At 48.3% G+C, this 24,157-nt stretch overlaps 1 protein-coding gene across 1 annotated transcript in view; it reads left to right on the forward strand.

The window, feature by feature from the left end:
* LOC136576186 (acyl-CoA-binding protein-like) overlaps positions 1-24,157 on the forward strand; it is a 109,730-nt gene that overhangs the window by 29,732 nt on the left and 55,841 nt on the right. The window lies entirely within an intron of this gene.

A 24,157-nucleotide genomic window follows, 5' to 3' on the forward strand; every position in this document is an offset into this window, starting at 1 on the left:
AGCTGCCCAGGGACTTTGGCTTTCTCGGATGATCCCACCTTGCAGCATCTTAGTCAACAGTTCTTTCACTTCCTTATACAACCGTGGAGGAATTTGTCGGTAGCGCTCTCTAATTGGAGGGGTGTCTCCTGTAAGAATCTCATGGCAGACCCCAGTTGTACATCCAAAATCTTCATCGTAACGCTTGAAAGTGGCTCTGTTTTCCCACAACAGCTCATCTATCTTCTGGACCTGTTTTGGAGAACACGAATAAGTCTCCATCTTCATCTGTTCTCGAATTGCACAGCCATTCCATTCAGAGGAGGGACCCTCATCTTCTCCCATAGACACGGTTATGGTCCACTTATCTCTTTCAGCCGGCTTCAGATGCATCGGCGTTACGTTCTTTACTTCTTCCGGAGTTACATAGATGTTAGCCAGCATCCTTCCTGGTGTCAGATCTACACTCTGGTCCTGGGTGTTTACACATCGAGTGGTACTCTCCCATTGCGAACTATTGCCAAGGAACGGGCTACTAACGGATCAACACCTCCTTCGGCTGCCGGCAGTGGTTCTACCAAGACAGCTATGCCTTCTAATTTCCGACAGGTGCCTACAGGCATGGACACTATCATCTCCCGACGGGGTGGCAGTGTAACTTTTGTATGCATAGGGACAGAAATTCGTGCCAGAGGACGCTGTGCATCCGAGCTTTCCTGTAAGCCACATATCCGGATCAGCCGCTGGAACGCTGCTCGAGTAGGCCGATGGGTGGTAGTTTGTTTCCAATAACCATGACCTTTCTTTTCAAAGAGGATCTGATCCAATTCTTTTAGCACATTCATCCCCAAAATGACAGGGGCCTTTACTTCATGTGGCTCCTGTACCACCACAATGCCTTTCTTACCTAGATCTTGACCACATAACCGGACATTCATCCAGATCACTCCCACTACTGGGACTGGTAACTGGTTGGCTGCAACCACTCGTACGAATGTATGGGGATCATATTTCACATGTTGTCGGAAGTACCGTTCATAACAATCTCTACTCAGAGTCGTTACTTGAGAACCCGTGTCAATCATCCCGATAACCGGAATACCTTCTAATTCCATTTGGATGACAGGACTTGCAGCAATTAGGTCATCATCAGGGCATCATCAGTCTCCCCTACTCCGTGCCCTACAGCAGCAGTGGACCTTAGTTTAACGGCAGTCTCTCATAAGCTTGTTGCTGGTCTGGACATCTGGCAGCAACGTGGCCCATCCGTCCACACTCCCAGCAACGTATTTCCCGTCGTTCTGGACATCGATTTGGGCCCCTTCGGTAAGCCCCTTCGGTTTCTCCTGAGCGCTGTACTAAATTATTGGGACCCCTTCGGTAGGTCCTGTTCTCATCCCTCCAGCGGGGTTGTGGGTGGTTCTGACCTTCTTGGTGTGGACGGCCCACTCCTTCATCTCTAGTTCTCTGGAAGTCTGCAATTCTCATAGTTTTCATCACAACAGGTTTGCAAGTGTTCCATTTGCTCTTGCAATTTCTGCATTACTGTTAGAATTTCTTTAGCTACTGTTTCTAGGCTGGAGCTAGCCCCCTGGGACAAAGTGACTCCAACTGTGGTCTGGGGCTTTGGGACAATACTATTGGCACGTGAGATGGCCTCTACCTGCACGTCATGAAATTTAGCATTAGTCTCTCGTCGTATAGAGTCCTGCATAGCAACAGTCAAACTGCCGTCGCGGATCCCCAGAACAAACTGGTCACGGAGAGTCCGATCAGGGTAACAGAAGGCCGGTGAGCCTCTTTCCTTCCCTTGAATATCTCGGATCAGTTCTTGTAGGGCATTTGCATATTGGGGGAGACTTTCATTCTCTTGTTGCACTCTGTGGAAGAATCGAGCCTGCAGCGATCCCAGCAATGCTGTTTCTCCATAGATGGTTTCTAGAATCTGTACCACTTGCTCAAATGTCTGCCTTTGATCGAATGGCCTTAATATCACTGTGGTCTTAGCATCACCTTGTAACGTCAATATTGCTAGCTCTACTAGTACTTCTGGTGCGGTCTGGTACATTCGCTGGACCATTCTTATCTGCTCCACCCACATACTCACAGACATATTACTGCCATCAAATTTAACTAACTGACTCACTATAGCCCTTGCTGGCATTCCTCCTCTGGCACCATCCCCCCTAACTGGCGCATTGCCGTCTATTCTGGAAAGCGGATCCTGCCGACTAACGCCAATTTGTGAACCGAGAGCAAGGCAGGTGGCTTGGTCTCCGCAACCAGAAAGGACGCACACGGGGTGGTCAAGTTAAGAAAAATGTATTTACTACAGGTTAATAAAGGCAAGTTAATGGTAAAAGAACAGGAATAAGGACAAGCAAAATACACAGCATAGTTGGAACAATTCAAGTTAGATTTCACAATATATTCCACGTTTACTATGTCCACCTCCACAGCACGGACACTGAAAGAACAATAGTCCCAAAACTATCCCTAACTGACCCTAACTTCACATTTGGGTGCGCACCCCTCTTACCAGTGGTCCGGGTGGACTGCTTACAGTTTGCAGAAGCGCGCGTTGGGGCCCAATGTCGTTCCTTTCTTGTATAGCGAAGCGTCCTCTCCTCACGGTTATCACAACATCCGAGGCAATAAGATTCTTCTCAGCAGGCAGGAAAACCAAATGGATGAAATGGGATCCAACAGCAAGTAGCTCAACACACTGACAGTCCTGCAGAATCCATACACCCCGGTGTGATATAAGCCAGGGTTGTGCAGTTACCGTCCGGTACTCAACAGCACTGCCAGTCTTTAGCTTTGGTGGCAATGTCCACAGCCACAATGTCAGTATTACTGGTTAGCCACTGGGCACAGTCCTTTCAGCATGGCTCCACTGAACATACTGTCTCTTTATACTCTGTCTGCCTCTGGACTGAATTACACACAGGTTAGCTGCACAGGAAAGTCCTCTAAGATCTCCACACACTCTCCATGCAGCACAGACACTTGGTTCTCTCTCTGCAAAGATGGCTGCTGCTCTCTCTGTGTCATCACATCCTGCTTCCTTCTCATACTGGCAGGCTGAACTCATAGGGGTGTGTCCCTCCAGCATCACATTCCCAGTGCAGGGGCTGCTGACCAGAATCACAGAAACACATATACACTCAACTTTAACACAGTTTAAACAAATGGAACTTGGCACATCATTGGGCTGTATATTAGGACAAGTATATGCACAGAAGCAGCACTCCTATTGCCATACGGCTGGGACACAGTCTGTATATTACAATGTGACGCAGGCATTGGGGGGGCGAAAGATAGCGTGACGGACGGCTTACATTGACAGCAAAGGGAGCCGTCTGCGCGTACGCCCGCGGCAAATAGAACATGCTGCGGGTGAGTATGGGTGAATTCACGGGGCGCAATTCCACGGTGGAATTCCGCACCGTGAGCATTGCGCTATTACATTCAATAGAACCTAATAGCTGTGCAAAATATGCATATATGTGCAGATGCCAGCGAAACTGTGCAAATGCAAGCGAAAATAGGCAAATATGCGCAAATTATGCACATATGAGCAGATGCAAGCAAAACTGTGCAAATGCAAGCGAAAATATGCGCAAAATATACACATATGAGCAGATGCCAGCGAAACTGCGCAAATGCAAGCGAAAAAGGCAAATATGCGCAAAATATGCACATATGATGAGCAGATGCACGCGATGGAAAATGTGGCAGATGCAGCAGCTTACCTCACCGAGTGATGTGAGATAGCGAAGCGAAATTCTTCTGGTGGAGGCGGAAAAAGTCAGTTTGCGTAAATTGTAGAAGGCGTCCAAGCATCAGGTTCCAGGTTCCTCTCCAGACTAATAGTGCCTGCGGAATCCGCGCCTGTGATGACGTCACCGATCACGTGACGCGCGGGCACAGCTCATCGTGCACGGCTGCTGAAGTGTATCCGCGTGCACGATGAGAACCCACGTGGTGCCGACCAGCCAATGAGGTGGCTGGAATCGGCAGCGCTCCATAACCTATGCGGAATGAGTATATATGCTTACCCCGCCTGCAGGTCGGCAGTGAATGAAAGCAAATAGCAAAATCTATGCTGATCTACTTTCCATTGAGCTTTTTTCATTGATTAAAGGATTTGTCCAGTTGTAAATTGTCTATTCTTAGGTCATCATTCAGAGATTGGTGGGGGTCCATGGCTTGAGACCCCTATTAATCAGCTGTTCTCTGGGCGGATGAGCTCATACATTCAGCTGACGTGTGCAGTAAGCAGACAGTTCCATTCCCAAAGCATAGTGCTGCAAGTCCCTCAGAGCGACTGAAATAGTGTCAAAAAAAGAAAATAAAAATGTAAAAAAAGAAAAATGTAAAAAAAACCCCTTTTTTATGCTTTTTCTAATATTAGCATAAAAAAAGGTAAAAAAAACTAAAACCCCACATATTGGGTATTGACGCATCCATAACGACGTGTACAAGAAGTTGAATATGCTTTTTATTTTGTACGGCAAAAAGCGTAACAAAAAACGCTAAAAAACAGAGGCAAAATGCTAATTTTTAGCATTTTGCCTCCCAAAAAATGCAATAAAAGTGATCAAAAAAGGTGTAAATTCCCCAAAATGGTACAAATAAAAACTAAAGCTCGTCTCGGAAGTGCAGAGAAAGACCGGTGGTGGCCAGTTCCTGCGGCCGCTGGAGCCGGGAGACCCGCGATCTGACGGGAGAGAGCTGGATACCACTGGCAGGAGGAGTGTTGAAGAGGCGCTGGCAGGAGGGAGGTGAGGGGGCCATATGAGAGGCTGCTGGTGGCGGGAAACCCGAAAAGTACGACAGAACAGTCAAGGGACAAAGCACGCTGAGAGGCACTGCTCCTTTAGGGCCACAGCACCCCTCAAAGATAAGGGGGGATATCAGAGACACCCTCAGGCCCCTGAAGTGACCCCCAATAAAACAAGAAGGAGCGAGCTGAGGAGACTGAGACACAGGGAGGCCCTGGAGGAGGGTAGAAGCGTCCTCCCCAGATCCTGTAGACAAGATATTTAAAGCAGGGCTCTCATAACAACCCCATTGCCATCAGAAAGGGACAGGGCAACAGGCTTGTCCTGATAAAAGGGGTGCTGTGCATGAGATAAGGGCTGGACTGTGAAGACTCTCCATAAGTGATTTAAAGGGGTCAATCAAGTTATAGAACTCTGCTGCCACCTACTGCCCCTCCTGGGATTAACAGATTTTCTGCTTCTCTGTGAATATGATGTAACACAATACAGTATATGGGCGTTTGTGCAGTGCGGGATAGATTGGAGAATGCATCCCTAATTTCTGCTCCTTCTGGATTATCACCTCTTGATATGCAATAACAACCTACTCAACATAATCTAGCACCCTTTAGCAAATTTTCAAATCTTCCTATAACAAGGGTTAAAACTAGAGATGAGCGAGCACCAAAATGCTCGGGTGCTCGTTACTCGGGACGAAATTATCGCGATGCTCGAGGGTTCGTTTTGAGTAACGAACCCCATTGAAGTCAATGGGCGACGCGAGCATTTTTGTATATCGCCGATGCTCGCAAAGGTTTCCATTTGTGAAAATCGGGGAAATTCAAGAAAGTGATGGGAACGACACAGAAACGGATAGGGCAGGCGAGGGGCTACATGTTGGGCTGCATCTCAAGTTCCCAGGCCCCACTATTAAGCCACAATAGCGGCAAGAGTGCCCCCCCCTCCCAACAACTTTTACTTCTGAAAAGCCCTCATTAGCATGGCATACCTTAGCTAAGCACCACACTACCTCCAACAAAGCACAATCACTGCCTGCATGACACTCCGCTGCCACTTCTCCTGGGTTACATGCTGCCCAACCCCCCCCCCCCACGACCCAGTGTCCACAGCGCACACCAAAGTGTCCCTGCGCAGCCTTCAGCTGCACTCATGCCACGCCACCCTCATGTCTATTTATAAGTGCGTCTGCCATGAGGAGGAACCGCAGGCACACACTGCAGAGGGTTGGCACGGCTAGGCAGCGACCCTCTTTAAAAGGGGCGGGGCGATAGCCCACAATGCTGTACAGAAGCAATGAGAAATAAAATCCTGTGCCACCGCCATCAGGAGCTGCACACGTGGGCATAGCAATGGGGAACCTATGTGCCACACACTATTCATTCTGTCAAGGTGTCTGCATGACCCAGTCAGACCGCGTTTTTTTATAAATAGTCACAGGCAAGTACAACTCCGCAATGGGAATTCCGTGTGCACCCACAGCATGGGTGGCTCCCTGGAACCCACCGGCTGTACATTAATGTATCCCATTGCAGTGCCCATCATAGCTGAGGTAACGTCCGATTAAATGCAGGTGGGCTTCGGCCCACACTGCATGCCCCAACCTGACCGGGCTTTTTAATTCATAGACACAGGCAGGTACAACTCCCTATTGTGAAGTCCCTGTGGACCGACAGCATGGGTGGGTGCCAGGAAGCCACCGGCGGTACATAAATATATCCCATAGCATTGCCCATCACAGCTGAGGTAATGTCATGTTAAATGCAGGTGGGCTTCGGCCCACACTGCATGCCCCAGTCAGACTGGGTTTCTTTAGAAGCTTACACATGTAGTTACAACTCCGTGTGGACCGACAGCATGGGTGGGTGCCAGGAAGCCACCGGCGGTACATAAATATATCCCATTGCAGTACCCAGCACAGCTGATGTAACGTCAGCTGTAATGCAGGTGGGCAAAAAATTAATTGGATTACACTGTAGGCGAGGGCCCCAAAAAATTGGTGAATTGGTTAATGTGGCTTAATTTGTAGGCGGCCCAGTTAAAATAAAAATTGGTTCAGGTGCAAGTTTCAACGCTTTAATGAGCATTGAAACGTATAAAAATTGTTTACAAAAATTATATGAGTGAGCCTTGTGGGCCTAAGAAAAATTGCCCGTTCGGCGTGATTACGTGAGGTTTCAGGAGGAGGAGCAGGAGGAGGAGGATGAATATAATACACAGATTGATTAAGCTAAAAGGTCCCCGTTTTTGATGGTGATAGAGAACGATGCTTCCATCCGCGGGTGCAGCCTACGTATTGCTTAGGTATCGCTGCTGTCCGCTGGTGAAGAAGAGAAGTCTGGGGAAATCCAGGCTTTGTTCATCTTGATGAGTGTAAGCCTGTCGGCACTGTCGGTTGACAGGCGGGTACGCTTATCCGTGATGATTCCCCCAGCCGCACTAAACACCCTCTCTGACAAGACGCTAGCTGCAGGACAAGCAAGCACCTCCAGGGCATACAGCGCGAGTTCAGGCCACGTGTCCAGCTTCGACACCCAGTAGTTGTAGGGGGCAGAGGCGTCACCGAGGACGGTCGCGCGATCGGCTACGGACTCCCTCACCATCCTTTTACAGTGCTCCCGCCAACTCAGCCTTGACTGGGGAGCGGTGACACAGTCTTGCTGGGGAGCCATAAAGCTGACAAAGGCCTTGGAGAATGTTCCCCTGCCTGCGCTGTACATGCTGCCTGATCTCTGCGCCTCCCCTGCTACCTGGCCCTCGGAACTGCCCCTTCTGCCACTAGCGCTGTCGGATGGGAATGTTGCCATCAGTTTGTCCGCCAGGGTCCTGTGGTATAGCATCACTCTCGAACCCCTTTCCTCTTCGGGTATGAGAGTGGAAAGGTTCTCCTTACACCTTGGGTCGAGCAGTGTGTACACACAGTAATCCGTAGTGGCCAGAATGCGTGTAACACGAGGGTCTCGAGAAAGGCATCCTAACATGAAGTCAGCCATGTGTGCCAGGGTACCTGTACGCAACACATGGCTGTCCTCACTAGGAAGATCACTTTCAGGATCCTCCTCCTCCTCCTCCTCCAGCCATACACACTGAAAGGATGACAGGCAAGCAGCATGGGTACCCTCAGCAGTGGGCCAAGCTGTCTCTTCCCCCTCCTCCTCATGCTCCTCCCCCTCCTCCTTAACGCGCTGAGATATAGACATGAGGGTGCTCTGACTATCCAGCGACATACTGTCTTCCCCCGCCTCCGTTTCCGAGTGCAAAGCGTCTGCCTTTATGCTTTGCAGGGAACTTCTCAAGAGGCATAGCAGAGGAATGGTGACGCTAATGATTGCAGCATCCCCGCTCACCATTTGGGTAGACTCCTCAAAGTTTCCAAGGACCTGGCAACCAGGCCCACTCTTCTGTAAAGAATTGAGGAGGCTGACTCCCACTACGCCGCCCATGTTGGAGTTGGTATTCCACTATAGCTCTATGCTGCTCATAGAGTCTGGCCAACATGTGGAGCTTAGAGTTCTGCTCGTTACTCGTGACGAGTACCACGCGATGTTCGAGTTACTTTCACTTTCATCTCTGAGACGTTAGCGCGCTTTTCTGGCCAATAGAAAGACAGGGAAGGCATTACAACTTCCCCCTGCGACGTTCAAGCCCTATACCACCCCCCTGCAGTGAGTGGCTGGCGAGATCAGGTGTCACCCGAGTATATAAATCGGCCCCTCCCGCGGCTCGCCACAGATGCGTTCTGACAGAGATCAGGGAAAGTGCTGTCTTGCTGGAGTTGCTATAGGGAGAGTGTTAGGAGTATTTTAGGCTTCAAGAACCCCAACGGTCCTTCTTAGGGCCACATCTAACCGTGTGCAGTAGTGTGGAGGCTGCTTTTTGCAGTGTTGCACATTTTTTTTTTTTGTATATCGGCCGTGCAGAGCATTGCGTCCTGCAGTAATTTTACATTGTCCAGGGCCAGTAGTGGTGGTGAGGCAGGGACGGAAGACATATTTATTGAATATAGGCAGTGGGCCTTTCCAAAAACATTTGGGAAAAAAAATCTATTTGGGCTGCCTGTGACTGTCCTCAGTGTACTGGGTCTGTGCTGGGGGTAGTTGTCCTCCTAATTCATACGCAGCCAGCTAAGTGTTACAGCAGGCTTGCGCAAAATTATTTCCTGGCTCTGCTGTGCGTTCCATAAGCGAAGTCAGCCTCCAACCACAGGCCAATAAGTGGCACATTTAATTACAGCGTTCTGTTTCTGCACTACTGGTAATACAGCATGCTGAGGGGTAGGGGTAGGCCTAGAGGACGTGGACGTGGGTGAGGACGCGGAGGCCCAAGTCAGGGTGTGGGCACAGGCTGAGCCAGTGCGGTGGCCAGGGGTAGAGGCAGGGCCAGACTGAATAATCCACCAACTGTTTCCCAAAGCGCCCCCTCGCGCCATGCCACCCTGCAGAGGTCAAGGTGCTCTAAGGTGTGGCAGTTTTTCACTGAGACGCCTGACGACCGACGAACAGTGGTGTGCAACCTTTGTCGCACCAAGATCAGCTGGGGAGCCACCACCACCAGCATGCGCAGGCATATGATGGCCAAGCACCCCACAAGGTGGGACGAAGGCCGTTCACCGCCTCCGGTTTGCACCACTGCCTCTCCCCCTGTGCCCCAACCTGCCACTGAGATCCAACCCCCCTCTGAGGACACAGGCATGAGTGCCTACCGGCCTGCACCCACACCCTCACCTCCGCTGTCCTCGGCCCCATCCAGCAATGTCTCTCAGCGCAGCGTCCAGACGTCGCTAGCGCAACTGTTTGAGCGCAAGCGCAAGTACGCCGCCATGCACCCGCACGCTCAAGCGTTAAACGTGCACACAGCCAAATTGTTCAGCCTGGAGATGTTGCCGTATAGGCTTGTGGAAACGGAGGCTTTCAAAAGCATGATGGCGGTGGTGGCCCCGTGCTACTCGGTTCCCAGTTGCCACTACTTTTCCCGATGTGCCGTCCCAGCCCTGCACTACCACGTCTCCCGCAACATTGTACGCGCCCTCACCAACGCGGTTACTGACAAGGTCCACTTAACAACAGACACGTGGACAAGCACAGGCGGGCAGGGCCACTATATCTCCCTGACGGCACATTGGGTGAATTTAGTGGAGGCTGGGACAGAGTCAGAGCCTGGGACCGCTCACGTCCTACCCACCCCCAGAATTGCGGGCCCCAGCTCGGTGCTGGTATCTGCGGCGGTGTATGCTTCCTCCACTAAATCACCCTCCTCCTCCTCCTCCAACGCAACCTCTGTCTCGCAATCAAGATGTGTCAGCAGCAGCACGTCGCCAGCAGTCGGTGTCGCGCGGCGTGGCAGCACAGCGGTGGGCAAGCGGCAGCAGGCCATGCTGAAACTACTCAGCTTAGGAGAGAAGAGGCACACGGCCCACGAACTGCTGCAGGGTCTGACAGAGCAGACCGACTGCTGGCTTGCGCCGCTGAGCCTCCAACCGGGCATGGTCGTGTGTGACAACGGCCGTAACCTGGTGGCGGCTCTGCAGCTCGGCAGCCTCACGCACGTGCCATGCCTGGCCCATGTCTTCAATTTGGTGGTTCAGCGCTTTCTGAAAAGCTACCCACACTTGTCATACCTGCTCGGAAAGGTGCGCCGGGTCAACGCACATTTCCGCAACTCCAAGACGGACGCTGCCACTCTGCGGACCCTGCAACATCGGTTTAATCTGCCAGTGCACCGACCGCTGTGCGACGTGCCCACACGGTGGGACTCTACGCTCCACATGTTGGCCAGGCTCTACGTGCAGCGTAGAGCTTAAGTGGAATACCAACTCCAACATGGGCGGCGTAGTGGGAGTCAGCCTCCTCAATTCTTTACAGAAGAGTGGGCCTGGTTGGCAGACATCTGCCAGGTCCTTGGAAACTTTGAGGAGTCTACCCAGATGGTGAGCGGGGATGCTGCAATCATTAGCGTCACCATTCCTCTGCTATGCCTCTTGTGAAGTTCCCTGCAAAGCATAAAGGCAGATGCTTTGCACTTGGAAACGGAGGCGGGGGAAGACAGTATGTCGCTGGATAGTCAGAGTACCCTCATGTCTATATCTCAGCACGTTGAGGAGGAGGAGGAGGGGGAGGAGCATGAGGAGGAGGGGGAAGAGACAGCTTGGCCCACTGCTGAGGGTACCAATGCTGCTTGCCTGTCATCCTTTCAGCGTGTATGGTCGGAGGAGGAGGGGGAGGAGGAGGAGGAGGAGGATCCTGAAAGTGATCTTCCTAGTGAGGACAGCCATGTGTTGCGTACAGGTACCCTGGCACACATGGCTGACTTCATGTTAGGATACCTTTCTCGTGACCCTCGCGTTACACGCATTCTGGCCACTACAGATTACTGGGTGTACACACTGCTCGACCCACGGTATAAGGAGAACCTTTCCACTCTCATTCCCGAAGAGGAAAGGGGTTCGAGAATGATGCAATACCACAGGGCGCTGGTGGACAAACTGATGGTAAACTTCCCATCCGACAGTGCTAGTGGCAGAAGGTGCAGTTCGGAGGGCCAGGTAGCAGGGGGAGGCACAGAGATCAGGCAGCATGTACAGCGCAGGCAGGGGAACATTCTCCAAGGCCTTTGCCAGCTTTATGGCTCCCCAGCAAGACTGTGTCACCGCTCCCCAGTCAAGGCTGAGTTGGCGGGAGCACTGTAAAAGGATGGTGAGGGAGTACATAGCCGATCACACGACCGTCCTCGGTGACGCCTCTGCCCCCTACAACTACTGGGTGCCGAAGCTGGACACGTGGCCTGAACTCGCGCTGTATGCCCTGGAGGTGCTTGCTTGTCCTGCGGCTAGCGTCTTGTCAGAGAGGGTGTTTAGTGCGGCTGGGGGAATCATCACGGATAAGCGTACCCGCCTGTCAACTGACAGTGCCGACAGGCTTACACTCATCAAGATGAACAAAGCCTGGATTTCCCCAGACTTCTCTTCTCCACCAGCGGACAGCAGCGATACCTAAGCAATACGTAGGCTGCACCCGCGGATGGAAGCATCGTTCTCTATCACCATCAAAAACGGGGACATTTTTGTTTCATCAATCTGTGTCTAATATTCCTCCTCCTCCTCCTGCTCCTCCTCCTGAAACCTCACGTAATCACGCCGAACGGGCAATTTTTCTTAGGCCCACAAGGCTCAGTCATATAATTTTTCTAAACAATTTTTATCCGTTTCAATGCTCATTAAAGCGTTGAAACTTGCACCGGAACCAATTTTTATTTTAACTGGGCTGCCTCCTGGCCTAGTTACCACTTAAGCCACATTAACCAAAGCGATTAATGGGTTTCACCTGCCCTCTTGGTTGGGCATGGGCAATTTTTCTGAGGTACATTAGTACTGTTGGTACACCAATTTTTTGGGGTCCTCGCCTACAGTGTAATCCAATTCATTTTTTGCCCACCTGCATTACAGCTGACGCTACATCAGCTGTGCTGGGCACTGCAATGGGATATATTTATGTACCGCTGGTGGGTTCCAGGGAGCCACCCATGCTGTGTGTCCACACAGAGCTGTAACTACATGTGTCCACTTCTAAAGAACCCCAGTCTGACTGGGGCATGCAGTGTGGACCGAAGCCCACCTGCATTAAACATGACATTACCTCAGCTGTGATGGGCAATGCTATGGGATATATTTATGTGTCGCCGGTGGCTTCCTGGCACCTACCCATGCTGTCGGTCCACAGGGACTTCACAATAGGGAGTTGTACCTGCCTGTGTCTATGAATTAAAAAGCCCGGTCAGGTTGGGGCATGCAGTGTGGGCCGAAGCCCACCTGCATTTAATCTGACGTTAGCTCTGCTGTCCAGGGCACTGCAATGGGATACATTTATGTACAGCCGGTGGTTTCCAGGGAGCCACCCATGCTGTGGGTGCACATGGAATTCCCATTGCGGAGTTGTACCTGCCTGTGACTATTTATAAAAAACCGCTGTCTGACTGGGGCATGCAGACACCTTGACAGAATGAATAGTGTGTGGCACATAGGTTCCCCATTGCTATGCCCACGTGTGCAGCTCCTGATGACGGTGGCAGAGGATTATATTTCTCATTGCTTCTGTACAGCATTGTGGGCTATCGCCCCGCCCCTTTTAAAGAGGGTCGCTGCCTAGCCATGCCAACCCTCTGCAGTGTGTTCCTCCTCATGGCAGACGCACTTATAAATAGACATGAGTGTGGCGTGGCATGAGGGCAGCTAAAGGCTGCGCAGGGACAATTTGATGTGCGCTGTGGACACTGGGTCGTGGGGGGGGGGGGGGGTGGGCAGCATGTAACCCAGGAGAAGTGGCAGCAGAGTGTCATGCAGGCAGTGATTGTACTTTGTTGGAGGTAGTGTGGTGCTTAGCTAAGGTATGCATTGCTAATGAGGGCTTTTCAGAAGTAAAAATTGTTGGGAGGGGGGGGCCCACTCTTGCTGCTATTGTGGCTCAATAGTGGGACCTGGGAACTTGAGACGCAGCCCAACATATAGCCCCTCGCCTGCCCTATCCGTTGCTGTGTCGTTCCCATCACTTTCTTGAATTGCCCAGATTTTCACAAATGGAAACCTTAGCGAGCATCGGCGATATACAAAAATGCTCGGATCGCACATTGACTTCAATGGGGTTCGTTATTCGAAACGAACCCTCGAGCATCGCAAAATTTTCGTCCCGAGTAACGAGCACCCGAGCATTTTGGTGCTCGCTCATCTCTACTAAGCTCCTTATCACTCCTGATGATCCACGTAATCTTGTGGTGAAACGCGTTGAGTAAAAAATTGGAGTCATTGGATCTCAACCTCTGAGTAGAGTCCAAATTTGCACAATCTACATTATTGATTGTTTTGAGTCTAACGCTTCGACCCTTACACCAAAAGGCTCGAGGAGTTGAAACCAAACACTACCAATTGTGTAGAATTACCCAACAGCCGCATAATTTAGCCTTTCGGATGGTGTCTAAGGTTCGCGTACACCACCAATCAATCAGAAACTAATTAGTGGCCTGAGATAGAATCCTCTTTATATATTAATCCACAATAATTTATGGCTAATGTATACCTTCCCTACACCTGGGTAAGGATCCTAAGTGGTTTCATAGTGTCAGGTAACTTCGCTTTATCTTTGGACCTATGTGATGATCAATACACGTCACATTGGACACATTACTTGCGACTACCTGACACACAAAAAATCTGTGTAATGTGTGTCCTCAGACCTGTTACACACTTATTTTAATGTGTATTTCCGTTTATTGTCGTGCCCTAGTGTGTCTTATTTTAATACATTTTCTAATAAAATGTATTCTTTTATTTCAAGTCCCCTCTGTGATGGTACTATGTGACATTTGGTCTAAATCGTCTAAAATATTGTCCAGGGTATCCGGAGGTGAAGGAATAGGCAAGTCAGGTCCATGAGGAACAGGGCGAATAGCCGAACGTATGTTGGTTGGGTATGAAATGTCCTTCCTGTTTTTTAAATTGAAACCTTGCACTGAACAAGAACAAAAATAACAGTCATCACTGTGCTTTTTAGGCTCTCTCCAAACCATGGGTACTCCAAAACGAAATGATTTCTTCTTACCTTGAAACCATTGTCTCAGTTCTTCAACATATACAGAACACACTATATGGGGAGCCCAAGATTTATCTTGGTCCCCTAATTTCATACCAAAGTATGCAAAATACACCTTCTGAACAAAATTAGAAATGTTCCTTTGTTGCTTCTTGACGGTATAAGACCCACAAATATAACAGAAACAGTTAGGAGAGTTGACACATCTTCTAGTAGCCATTTCTTCTAAATACCGTATCACAAAACCGTTTGATGCGTACACCACAGTGGCTGGCTCCACACGGAGTCACTGACTGCAGTCAAGGTCACGCCTAGCAGACAGTTTAGATTCGTTGTCGTACGCGTACCGAACCTGAGAAACCCTGAAAATAAGAAAATTTCAGGTGAAATTTGTGACTTATCTAGGGGTGATGGAATTTTTTCACTATTTTTACCGTAATCAGCACAAAAAATACTGTTAAACCCACTAATTAAATATGCTACAATTTTTTCATCGCAGACCTGTATCCACCCAGTTGCCCTGAAGATGGGAGATGAAGCAGCGGAGATACTGCTCCAGAGTCTGGTTAGTTCTCTCATTCTGGCCATTACAGTGAGGATAAAAGACAGAGAAGAAAGACTCCCGGTAGTTCCCAGGGCCATGCAGAAGAGCCTTCACAACTTTGAGGTGAACTGAACCCCTCCGTCCGAGACGATATCATCAGGAGTTCCATGTAGTCAGAAAACTTCCTGGATCATCAATTCCGTGGTGTGCTCGGCGGTGGGAATCCTTTGAATGGGGATGAAGTGAGCCATCTTCGTGAGTGGGCCCACGACAACAAGGATGGTAGTCAGTCCTTTTGAGGGAAAATAAGCGTGGCAGCATCCAGGGTACAGTTAAAAATTGCTTTTATTCCTCCAAAACATTTAAAACATACCACGTTTCGACTCCTGAGAGTATAAAGGCATTACACACATACAGATACTTCTATACATATACATACAAAACAAATAACCAATCATAAGGAGGCAACCAATTAAGCATAATCATTAAATTCACCTGACCTGTGAGACCATGGCGTGCAGTTCCGTAGCTGCTGTGTATGTAATACACACACATCCTATCCCCCCATGGAATGCGGGTCGCGTGCACGGTTGTCATATGACCACGTGTTACCGCGGGACGCTACCACTGTGCGCATGCACGGAGTCACGCAGGACGTAATGCGTTCCAACATGGAGCGGATAATGATAGACACATCACCACATCATGTGATATTGTGTCATAGGTGAATATAACATCGCGCATGCGCACGCATCATAAGATACTGCACTAGATCGTATTATAATCACACAGCACCATAGAATACATGTAAGGGGATATATGTTGCTATAACAAATCGCTTTTAATAGGAATATGCAACCGCAGTCCTCTGATCTCAGATGTATTTCTTGCGGATCAAACATCCACTTAACCCCTTAGTGACGAAGCCTGTTTGCGCCTTAGTGACAGAGCCAAATTTTGGAATTCTGACATGTATCGTTCAACATAGCATAACTCCGTGAAGGGTTTGCATATCCAAGTGATCCTGACATTGTTTTTTCGCCACATGTTGTACTTCATTTACGTTGCAAAAATAGACCGATATAATTTGTGTATATTTATTAAAAGCACCAATATTGGAAGAATTTTGAAAAAATTTTAATTTTTCACATTTTCAACTGTAATATCTCAAATAGCTGCAAACATACTGTACACATTTTTAATAGGATAAATATTTCCATCTGTTTACTTTATTCTGGAAGCATATTTGAAAAACTTGTGTGTTTTTTTTAACCATTTAGATGATGTACAAATTTAACATTACTTTTCAGCAGTTTGAGGAACACTTTGTTTTCTTACAGCAAGCCAAGTTTGCAAAGGCTCATGAGTGTCAGAATAATAGATACCCCCCCCCAAATGACCCCATTTTAAAAACTACACCCCTTAATGTATCCACTGAGGGGGTCAGGAGGATTTTGACGCCAGTTTTTTTTTTTAGGAATTAATTCAATTTAGACTAGAAAAAATAAAATTTCATATTTTTGTAAATATGTCATTTTAAAGACAGATTTGTTTCCTATAAGTGCACATGAAAATGAGGATTGACACCCCAAAATGGATACCCCTGTTTCTCCCGTCCTCAGAAATATGCCTATTGTGGCCCTAATCTTATGTCTGGATGCACAATGGGGCCCAAAACGAAAGGAGTAGTCAGTGTCTTTCAGAACATAAATTTTGCTTGAAGGCGTTTTAGGCCCCATAGAACTCTTGTAGAGCTCCCACAAGTGACCCCATTTTGAAAACTAGACTCCTTAACAAATTTAGGGGTGTACTGACCATTTTGACCCCACAGTTTTTGAATAAATTCAAGCAAAGCAAAAGGAAAAAATTGTGATTTTCTTTTTTTTGTCAATTCTGTCATTTTAAAAACAGCTTTTTTTGTACAGCACACACATGAATGAAGACTTGCACCCCAAAATGGATACCCCTGTTTGTCCCGTGTTCAGAGACATACCCATTGTGGCCCTAATCGTATGTCTGGATGCACAAAGGGGCCCAAAATGAAAGGAGTAGTCTGTGGTTTTAGAGCATAAATTTTGCTTGTAGAACTCTTGAGCATCCAAAACCATAGAGAACCCCCACAAGTGACCCCATTTTGAAAACTAGACCCCTTAACGAATTTATCTAGGGGTGTACTGCCCATTTTGACCCCACAGTTTTTGAATGAATTCAAGCAAAGCAAAAGGAAAAAATTGTGATTTTCGTTTTTTTGGCAATTTTGTCATTTTAAAAACAGCTTTTTTTTTTTACAGCACACATATGAATGAAGACTTACACCCCAAAATGGATACCCCTGTTTGTCCTATGCTCAGAGACATACCCATTGTGGCCCTAATCTAATGTCTGGATGCACAACGGGGCCCAAAATGAAAGGAATAGTCGGTGGTTTTCAGAACAGAAATTTAACAGGAAGGTGATTTAGGCCCCATTGCCCACTTGTAGAGCCCTTGAGCGGCCAAAACGACAGAGAACCCCCACAAATGATCCCATTTTGAAAACTAGACCCCGTAACGAATTCATCTAGGGGTGTACCATCTATTTTTACCCAACAATTTTTAAATAAATCTAAGCAAAGCTGAAGGAAAAAATTAAAATTTTCCTTTTTTTCGCAGTTATATCAACTTAAAAACAGTTGTTTTTCTACAGCACACATAGGAATGAAGATTTTCACCCCATAATGGATGTCCCGTGTTCAGGAACATACCCCTTGTGGCCCTAATCTATTTAAAGGACACATGGCTAGGCCTATAATGGAAGGAGCACCCGTTGGATTTCAGGGTAAAACAGAATAAATTCCAGGCCCCACTGCCCACTTGTAGAGCCATTGAGCGGCCAAAACGATAGAGAACCCCCACAAATGACCCCATTTTGAAAACTAGACCCCTTATCGAATTCATCTAGGGGTGCACTACATGTTTTGACCCCATATTTGTATGAATCTAAGCAAAGCAGAAGAAAAAAATTACAATTATCATTTTTTGTCAATTTTGTCAATTTAAAAACTGTTTTTTTGTACAGTGTACATAGGAATGAAGACGTTCACCCCAAAATGGATACCCCTGTTTGTCCCATGTTCAGAAATATACCCATTGTGGCCCTAATCTACTTACAGGACACATGGCTCGGCCTGTAATGGAGAGAACACCCGTTGGATTGCAGGGCACAACTGAATAAATCCCAGGCCCCATTGCTCACTTGTACGGAATAAAAATTGACACGTTAAAAATATCCCCCCCCCCCCTCCGCACCCTCTTTGGCGTTCCCCAAATCTTAGATAAAAGTAATAATGTAAACTGTGTGGTATTTCCGAAGACAGGGGTAATTACGGAGGCTGGTTGGGATGGGTACATGGAGCAATAAAACCGGGTATCCCCCCTCTTCTCATGCGTTTTGGGGGGTATTTTGTGACCTCAGCGGCAGGTATGGGGTGTAAAAAGTGGCACTCTGTGAGTCTTCGTAATCTTGCGGAGGTGCGGCGGTCTCACACAGAAGGCGCTGAACAAGCTGCTCCTGGAACTGCATGAAGGCGAGCGTTCCTGTGGCTTCTTATAAATTACGTATTACAGGTAGCGGTCTGAATAAGGCCGGGCTCACGCGGCCATATGTGGAATCTGCTTGCGGAGGCCCGCAGCGGATCCCAGCTGTGAGCCTGGCTGTGACCCTGCGTACGGCCGCGTAATGTACTGCGCATAACTGCCTACTCACATAGGCGGTCATGCACACTACACCTTTTTTTTGTTTGTATTTCCCGCACCGTCGCTTAGCGATGACACAGGTACCCGCAGCCTGTACACAATGTAGTTGCGTATGGGCTGCGGGTATATCCGCGACCATGGAGCACAATGGGCTCTATGTTGAGGATATCTGCAGTAAAATAGAACCTGCTGCGTTCTCTTTTCTGCGAGTGGATTACACAATTCTGACCCGCTAATGTGAGCGGAAATGTGTAATCCAATGCGATTGATCTGCGTATTACCGCGGATCAGACGCATGCGGAATCCGTAATTCCTATCTGGTCATGTGAGACCGGCCTAAGGTAGATCGCTACCTTTTTATCACGTGACCGGCGACTGCTCAACAAGGTCACTGCTCCAGGCTCTCGGCGACCGTTGGTCGCTGGGAGCAAGGCGATTTTAGGTTTCCTGGGCTCCCCGACTCCTGCGCATGTGTCCGGTGTTTTGCAGAATCCGGGAAATTTCACAGAGGAATATCGCGTCGGGGTGCAAATACAGAGGCCTCCGATAAAAACTGTAATCTCCTCCCACTGATTGCATCAGTGAGGGGAGATGAAGCTTTACCTTTTTTAAATTTTACGTGATCGCCATTATCCATTGGATAACGGCGAACACGTGATCAGGAACCATTCAGCGCGGCCCCTCGTGAAATCTCCAGGCTCTCGGCTAAGTTTTGTAGCCAGCAGCAGGGAGAATTTAAATTACCCTGGCAATCCACAGCTTTTGCGCATGCGTCTGCCATTTTGGCGATGGGTGCGTGCGCAGAAGCTGGGGTAAGGTCCTCGGATAAATCCAGAGGCCTTAGGTACGTCATTTCATCCTCCCTCACGGATATGATCCATGAGGGGAGATGAAACGTCAGCTTTTTAAACTTTTTTTTTACTTTTCAAAACTTTTTTTTTTACTTTCTAAACTCTTTTTTTTTTACTTGAAATGATCACTGCTATCCATGGATAACAGTGATCATGTCCCCTGTGACATCCCTCTGCTCCTGGGTACACATGGCAGCCAGGAACAGAGGTATTTTGAATTTCCCGGGGCTCAAGCCCCTCTGTGCACGCGCCCGATGATTGACATCGGATGCGCATGCGCAGAGGGAGACTTCGGGTACCGGAAGACCAGGACATGGCGGAGGGTCCGAGGTGAATATTTTTACCTCCCCTTATGGATCGGATCCATGAGGGGAGCTGAAACTGACACTTTTTAAAACTTTTTCGCGATCACCGCTTCAGGAGCCGGGAGCCAGGAGATTTTGAATTTGCCGGGGCTCCCGGCCTTCTTCGCATGCGCGTGACATTTTACGTCTGGCACGCATGCGCAGAAGAGCGGCGCTGGGTCCCAGAGGACTCTTTCACTGTGGCAGACTTCAGGGAAGGCAGGTGAGTACTTTCAGCCCAGATCCGATCCATCAGGGCAGCTGAATCTTTAACTTTTTTTTGCACTTTAATGCGATCGGCGCTATCTATTGGATAGCGCCGATCACATTGCCGGGGGGGACTGCCCGCAGCCCAGGATGACAGCTCCATACTGTCGACTACCTGCGGGCACCGACAGCATGGAGCTGTCACATCCTCAGCTATGAGGACACTAATCATAAGAGGATGCATGTTTCTACGTCCTCTAGGATTAAAGCCCACTTACTGAGGACTTAAAAACACTATGGGGCCGTCACTAAGGGGTTAAATATAGATAGAGACTCATCAGCATAATGGTGTGGCCACGTGACAATAATCAGCACAATGTGAGCAAGAATATTCGACTACGCCCAATAGTCTCTAATTAGAATGATCCAATTTATACCATAAATGTGACAATTGTCATCCAAACCCATGCCGGAGGTGTAGAAAATAGAATCCAACAGGCAATCAAATACGGCTCATTGTTTATTAATTTGTTATACAATAGACATGAAGCCAATCAAAAAACACTTGGCCACATGCATACACGGAGACTCAAAATGTCACAATTGAGATAAAACTCCGGACATTGGTGCACAGTTCCATCCAAAGCAGCAAAAACAAATAATGCGCCTCCATTACTTCCAAGATGATCTAAAAAATATAGACAAACATCTCATTAAAATATGCTTAAAATCTGCATAATACATGCGGATACTTGATGTAGCGCAACAGGTACAGCAGCTCTATAAGTATCATGAGACATTGTATTATGGTTTAACCCTTTAGGGGCCATTGTGTCCAGCTGATAAATCCAACAAAGTTCTTTCTTAAGGAGGGCCTTAGTTCTATCTCCTCCTCTTGTAGATAAGGGCACCCCATCAATCACTCGGAATTGAGAACTGATGGAGTGACCCTTCTCGACAAAGTGACGAGACACTGGCAAATCCATGGTTTTTGTACGTATAGTACTTTTATGTTCCCCTATCCTACTCCTCACCTCCATAGTTGTCTCACCTACATATTGGAGCCCACATGGGCAAGTTATTAAATACACCACGTCGGATGAGGAACAGGTGTAGTAACCCCTAATCTTGTAAGACACCCCCCTGTGGGCATGATGAAATCTATCGCCTTTCAACAGGTTGCCAGAACATGAGCACCCTAAACATGGGTAGCTACCCATTCTGCATGATGTCAATGTTGTCTGTTTGGGACCCCTTTTTTTGATTCAAATACATTTTTATTATCATACATAGAAATTATATGACATCCATTTGCTTTCAAATCAAACATTGTAATATGTGGTAAAAGCATCAAAAAACAAAAACACAAAAATAAGAGAAATGGAGCAGAATGGCGAGGGTTCTGAGTTTTGATCGTGTGTTTGGGCTGCCCAATCTAGGGGGCTGTAGACGATGTCCGACCACTTTGTGTGACGTCAGTCCTGTACATATGGCCCCGAAGGTGTTCTCCGGGTTGCCTCAGCTAGACTATGCGGGCTCACGAATCCTGCCGGCTTATGGACTGATAGTTGGGGCTTATTCATATCTTTTGTAAATTTCCATCATTTTCCCTTCTTTCTCCTCTTCAGTTGGGATCTGCAGAAGGGGCATCTGCTGCTACTCCTATCTAGATTGTATGGGGGTCAATTTCTCTTCAGAGGTATAAAACTTAACAAACCTGGATACGAGGGGAGGGGGGCGGCGAAGGAAAAGAAGGAAAGCGGGGGAGGGGGTGCAGTGGAGGGTGAGATATCAAAAGCGCTTGTTGTTCCCAGCCTCAGAGCCACGTTGTGAGTATGCTCTCATTTCAGGGTCTTCCCCGACCATCACTTACTCCGTCTCCTGATCAGGGAGAACCTTGTTTGACCCATCTCTTGAGGTCGTCTGAGTCTCTGAATGCCACCCAGGGCTGCCAAGTCATATGGGTTGTTTCCCACGTTTTAGGGTTGTCAGCTCCCAATTCATCATATCTCATGAGGGTGTGGAGCTCCTCCACCCACATTCATCTAGTGGGAGCGGATGTGGAGCGCCAAAGCCTCGGGATAAGTCTCATTGCAATTATGAAAAATTTTAGGAGGCCCGATTTTGCTTTCTTCGCTGAACTTGGAAAAGTGAGAGCAGGGCCAGCTGCGGGGTCAATGTCACCCCTGTATGCTGGATTTGGTTAAAGAGGATTATCACCTCTTCCCATAGGGTTGCTACTGGCCAGCAGTCCCACCATATGGGGGTCATTGTGCCTCTGCTCCCACCGCATCTCCAGCAAAGAGGCGAGGTCTGAGGGAAGATTTTCTGGAGTTGGTCAGGGGTCCTGTACCACCTTGATACTTTTTTAAAGTTAAGGTCTTGGATCTTACCCGCTAAGGAGATCTTGTGCGTTAGGACCCACACTTTGGACCAGTCCTCCTCCGTGAAGGCCCAACTCAGTTCTTGTTCCCACGCCTCCCTGTATCTCGGGACTTCGTCCTCCGCCTCCCGAGCCAGCAGCATCCTGTAGAGCCTGGAGATCATGTGTCTCTGGTTTGTGAGTGAGAGGCAAAGTTGCTCGAACTCCGTAAGTGGCACCGTCAAGTTTTCCTTAGGTGTCAGCGAGCTAACAAAACCTCTTAATTGTAGGTATTGGAGCCAGAATCCTGGCCGAGGTGGGTTCTGTCCCAAGATCTCAGCCATGGGTTTTAAGCCCGACTGCGTCACGACGTCCCTCAATCTGGGGGTTGGTTCGGTTGGGAGGGTCAGGAGCACCCGCTGTCTTAATGTAATTTCGAATTTCGGGTTTGCTGTCAGCGGCGTTAGCGGGTCCGGAATAGTGACCAGTCCACATCTAGGTGTGAAGCTTGACCACGTCTTGATTAGTTGGAGGCCAAAGGGGGACATGTTGGGTATAGAGTTAGCCCATTTAGGTGGGATCCAGAAAGCCCTGCCCAGGCTGTTGCTATCGCCTGAATGCTCTATTTCCACCCAGAGCCTAGAGTTCCTATTTTTGAGGATATCTAGAACGCAAGTTGCGATGTTAGCCTTGTAATAGAGGAAAAGTTCGGAAGACCCAGTCCCCCCCTCTCCTTCTCTCTTGTCAGGAGAGAGAAACGCATGCGTGGTTTGCATCCCCTCCAGACAAAGTCTGTGATTAAAGATCTGAGTTTTCTAAGAAACGATCTTGGGAATCCAAATGGGATTGTTTGGCATAGGTAGAGAAATCTGGGTAGCATGTCCATTTTTATAGAGTTGACTCGGCCGTTCCAGGAGAGATAAAGGGGACTCCATTTACCCAGGTCCCTCTCAAGGCTCTCAGCAAAAGGGGTATAGTTTAGTTTAAAAGCCTGAGAAGAGTCTGATGGTACCAGGACCCCTGGGTACTTGATGTGGGACTTATTCCAACGAAAAGGGAGCGCAGACTCTAGGTGGACAACTTTAGCCTGTGGAAGTGAGACTTTTAAGACCTCCGATTTCTGTGCATTTATTTTGTAATTACTGACCCCCCAAAATTTTTCGAATTCCATTAATAGAACAGGCATGCCGAACTGGGGGTTAGTCAGGTAGAGCAACAGGTCGTCGGCAAAAAGCTCCATTTTGTGTTCCAATGGTCCAATTTTGAGTCCTATAATTGACTCGTTACTTTGGATGGCGTTGGCCAGGGCCTCCATTGTCAAGATATATAGAAAGGGGGAGAGTGGGCACCCCTGCCTCATCCCATTGCTCACCCGGAAAGCCTCTGACAATACCCCGTTCAATCTAATCCTAACGGATGGATCTCAGTATAGAGCCATAATCCACTGGATCATCCGTGGACCCAGTCCAATTCTTTCCAACTTGGCAGAGAGGAAGGTCCAACTCACCCTATCAAAAGCCTTCTCGGCATCAATTGCCAGAAGACATAGGGGGATTTTGTCAGTCTTAGCCCAGCCTATTAGGGACATCATTTTAATGGTGTTGTCCCGGGACGAAGCCCACCTGTTCCAGATGGATTATCCGTGGTATCGCGTTCTGGAGTCTATTGGCTATTAGTTTAGCATTCATGTTAATGTCGACGTTTATTAGTGAGATTGGTCTAGAGCTTCCACAGGCCGAAGGATCCTTGTCTGCTTTGAGGATGACTGTTATGT

Source organism: Eleutherodactylus coqui, chromosome 8, assembly GCF_035609145.1.
Source record: "Eleutherodactylus coqui strain aEleCoq1 chromosome 8, aEleCoq1.hap1, whole genome shotgun sequence".
Lineage (NCBI taxonomy): Eukaryota > Metazoa > Chordata > Amphibia > Anura > Eleutherodactylidae > Eleutherodactylus > Eleutherodactylus coqui.